Source organism: Oncorhynchus mykiss, chromosome 13 (genome assembly GCF_057628025.1).
Source record: "Oncorhynchus mykiss isolate SJ-2025 chromosome 13, ASM5762802v1, whole genome shotgun sequence".
NCBI classification, from domain to species: Eukaryota; Metazoa; Chordata; class Actinopteri; order Salmoniformes; family Salmonidae; genus Oncorhynchus; species Oncorhynchus mykiss.
In genome coordinates, this window is record NC_143034.1 from 68,097,592 (window position 1) to 68,102,756 (window position 5,165).

Consider the following 5,165-nt stretch of genomic DNA (forward strand, 5'->3'; position numbering starts at 1 on the left):
GTTACTTTGCATTTTCCATTCGGTAGTCTACATCTACAAATGTGTAATAATTTTAGTTGAATAATTTAAGTAAAAATGTTGTAGGTCAACTAAGTTAGGGTCACTGACAGATGCTGTGATTTTATATTTGTCAGCAGGTGGCGCTTTACCCATGACACGCCTTTCAAGTCAAAAACAGCCTATGTGCAGTACATTAGTACTTGTTATACAGACTACGTGCAGTACATTAGTACTTGTTATACAGACTACGTGCAGTACATTAGTACTTGTTATACAGACTACATACAGTACATTAATACTTGTTATACAGACTCATACAGTACATTAGTACTTGTTATACAGACTACATGCAGTACATTAGTACTTGTTATACAGACTACATACAGTATATTAGCTCTTGTTATACAGACTCATACAGTACATTAGCACTAGTTATACAGACTCATACAGTACATTAGTACTTGTTATACAGACTACATGCAGTACATTAGTACTTGTTATACAGACTACAGACAGTACATTAGTGCTTGTTATACAGACTACAGATAGTACATTAGTACTTGTTATACAGACTACATGCAGTACATTAGTACTTGTTATACAGACTACGTGCCGTACATTAGTACTTGTTATACAGACTACATACAGTACATTAGTACTTGTTATACAGACTTCATACAGTACATTAGTACTTGTTATACAGACTACAGGCAGTACATTAGTACTTGTTATACAGACTACATGCAGTACATTAGTACTTGTTATACAGACTTCATACAGTACATTAGTACTTGTTATACAGACTACATGCAGTACATTAGTACATGTTATACAGGCTTCATACAGTACATTAGTACATGTTATACAGACTTCATACAGTACATTAGTACTTGTTATACAGACTACAGACAGTACATTAGTACTTGTTATACAGACTTCATACAGTACATTAGTACTTGTTATACAGACTACATGCAGTACATTAGTACTTGTTATACAGACTTCATACAGTACATTAGTATTTGTTATACAGACTACATGCAGTATATTAGTACATGTTATACAGACTACATGCAGTACATTAGCACTTGTTATACAGATTCACAGTACATTAGTACTTGTTATACAGACTTCATACAGTACATTAGTACTTGTTATACAGACTACATGCAGTACATTAGTACTTGTTATACAGATTTCATACAGTACATTAGTACTTGTTATTCAGACTTCATACAGTACATTAATACTTGTTATACGGACTACAGACAGTACATTAATACTTGTTATACGGACTACAGACAGTACATTAGTACTTGTTGTACAGACTACATTCCCTCTTATCTATCTAATGCATGTTAAGTTTTAATTTTAAATATCAAGTACACCATTTTTTCCCCCAAAATGAATACTGTGGCTAATACAACGGGAAGCACTGTGGCTAATACAACGGGAAGCACTGTGGCTAATACAACGGGAAGCACTGTGGCTAATACAACGGGAAGCACTGTGGCTAATACAACGGGAAGCACTGTGGCTAATACAACGGGAAGCACTGTGGCTAATACAACGGGAAGCACTGTGGCTAATACAACGGGAAGCACTGTGGCTAATACAACGGGAAGCACTGTGGCTAATACAACGGGAAGCACTGTGGCTAATACAACGGGAAGCATTGTGGTTAATACAACGGGAAGCACTGTGGCTAATACAACGGGAAGCACTGTGGCTAATACAACGGGAAGCACTGTGGCTAATACAACGGGAAGCACTGTGGCTAATACAACGGGAAGCACTGTGGCTAATACAACGGGAAGCACTGTGGCTAATACAACGGGAAGCACTGTGGCTAATACAACGGGAAGCACTGTGGCTAATACAACGGGAAGCACTGTGGCTAATACAACGGGAAGCACTGTGGCTAATACAACGGGAAGCACTGTGGCTAATACAACGGGAAGCACTGTGACTAATACAACGGGAAGCACTGTGGTTAATACAACGGGAAGCACTGTGACTAATACAACGGGAAGCACTGTGGCTAATACAACGGGAAGCACTGTGGCTAATACAACGGGAAGCACTGTGGCTAATACAACGGGAAGCACTGTGGCTAATACAACGGGAAGCACTGTGGCTAATACAACGGGAAGCACTGTGGCTAATACAACGGGAAGCACTGTGGCTAATACAACGGGAAGCACTGTGGCTAATACAACGGGAAGCACTGTGGCTAATACAACGGGAAGCACTGTGGCTAATACAACGGGAAGCATTGTGGTTAATACAACGGGAAGCACTGTGACTAATACAACGGGAAGCACTGTGGTTAATACAACGGGAAGCACTGTGACTAATACAACGGGAAGCACTGTGGCTAATACAACGGGAAGCACTGTGGCTAATACAACGGGAAGCACTGTGGCTAATACAACGGGAAGCACTGTGGCTAATACAACGGGAAGCACTGTGGCTAATACAACGGGAAGCACTGTGGCTAATACAACGGGAAGCACTGTGGCTAATACAACGGGAAGCACTGTGGCTAATACAACGGGAAGCACTGTGGCTAATACAACGGGAAGCACTGTGGCTAATACAACGGGAAGCACTGTGGCTAATACAACGGGAAGCACTGTGGCTAATACAACGGGAAGCACTGTGGCTAATACAACGGGAAGCACTGTGGCTAATACAACGGGAAGCACTGTGGCTAATACAACGGGAAGCACTGTGGCTAATACAACGGGAAGCACTGTGGCTAATACAACGGGAAGCACTGTGGCTAATACAACGGGAAGCACTGTGGCTAATACAACGGGAAGCACTGTGGCTAATACAACGGGAAGCACTGTGGCTAATACAACGGGAAGCACTGTGGCTAATACAACGGGAAGCACTGTGGCTAATACAACGGGAAGCACTGTGGCTAATACAACGGGAAGCACTGTGGCTAATACAACGGGAAGCACTCTGGCTAATACAACGGGAAGCACTGTGGCTAATACAACGGGAAGCACTCTGGCTAATACAACGGGAAGCACTGTGGCTAATACAACAGGAGTTTGCAGAGTTTGCTCATATAAGGCAGCAAATATGGTGGCAGGTGACTCATGTGGGTAAAGAAGGCCGAAACTAACTCTGTCCTTCTGGTCTGTGGAGTGGTGTGGAAGGAGAACAATGTAGGAGATTCACTATTATCCATCCTGGCCCTGGGCTGCATTCAAAACACACCAGGGGTACTGTGAATAGGACAAGCAAGCAAAAATCCAGTGGGGAAAAACTTGGCAAAACAGTTTAATGACGGCTGGGGAGGGCTGAAGAGGTAGATCAACAGCATGAGCCTCATCTGCCCGGCCAACACGCCATCGGTCGTCAGGTGGTGTAGGTACGAACCAGTGGAGGCTGCTGAGGGGAGGACGGCTCATAATGACTGGAACGGAGCAAATGGAATGGCACCATGGAAACCACGTGTTTGATGTATTTGATACCATTCCACCTATTCCGCTCCAGCCATTACTATGAGCCTGTCCTCCCAAATTATGGTGCCACCAACCTCCTGTGGCACGCACCAAGTGCCAGTCCCAATTCACTCCCTACCTCTTCCCCTTGGCCCTAACCTAATCCTTTGGTGTTTGCAGTTGTTTAAAGTGTAAGCAATATGGGGAAGAGATAGGCCCTACGAGGCCCTTCAGATCGGCCAACATTGAAGGGTAAGGTCTACGGGACCAGCTGTCTGTGTTAATCTCCATAGTCATAGCCACAAACTTGATCTGTGTCTTTGACTGGCCAGAATCCATGCCTAATCTAAGAGGAATAGCCTCTGTCTGCTGTTTCATACATTTTGACTGACATTCCCATCCTGTCTGCTTCTGGATCAGATTTCTACATCCTGTATGGGTCTGGTATGTAATGGGTGCGTGTCGGTGGCAGGGAAGTCAGGCGCAGGAAAACCAACTTGGTATAAACGGAGTCGTTTAATAAGTGCTCATATAACTCCAAAATATACCAAAAATAATATAAGTGGGTACAAAACCCGTCGCACACCGACACATGACCTGCACATAACAGACAATAAAACGATCTCCGACAAGGACATGAGGGGAAACAGAGATACACAACATGTAATTGATGGGATTGGAACCAGGTGTGAAGGAAGACAAGACAAAACCAATGGAAAATGAAAAATGGATCAGCGATGGCTAGAAGGTCGGTGACGTCGACCACCGAACACCGCCCGAAAAGGGGGGGGACCGGCTTCGGCGGAAGTCGTGACAGGTATGACCACATCTAATATTCTATCTGATCCTAGGATCTGTTGTGATAGAACATGAAGTGATGGGTCTGTCAAACATTATTTTTTTGTCACATGCACTGAATACAACAAGTAGACCTTACATGTAAGTGTAGACCTTACATTGAAATGCTTACTTACAAGCCCCTAACTCTATTTTGAACTGCACTGTTGGTTAAGAAAATATTTACCAAATAAACTAAAGCTAAAAAAAAGATAAATAACACAATAAAATAACAATAATGAGGCTATACACAGTGGGTACCGGTACCGAGTCAATGTGCGGGGGTCCAGGTTAGCCAAAGTAGTTTGTACAAGTAGGTAGGGGTGAAGTGACTATGCATAGATAATAAACAGCGAGTAGCAGCAGTGTACAAAACAAATGGAGGGGTGGTGGAGGTGTCAATAGTCCGGTGGCCATTTTATTAATTGTTCAGCAGTCTTATGGCTTGGAGGTAGAAGCTGAGCCTTTTGGTCCTAGACGACGTACCACTTGTTGTGCGGTAGCAGAGAAAACAGTTTATGACTTGGGTGACTGGAGTCTGACAATTCTTGGGGGCTTTCCTCTGATGCGATATGAGAGATTATGAGGGTGGGTGTGAGAGGTAGCGGGGGCCTAGAGAGGATAAAAAGGACCAATTCAATGCGTGCCCAGTCTACCCACGGTCAAATGACGTGAGGATGGCACAAGCTGGTCCAGACTGGGCGACAGGTGGCGCCGGGTTTACACAGCGGGTCGTGGGTGAGTATGCGCTGCTGCACCAGACCTCACACACACACACACACATACACATACACACACACATACACCCCTCCAGGGTGACTGAGTCACCAGGGGAACAGGTTCCATGGAAAGCTACTTAGATGGTTG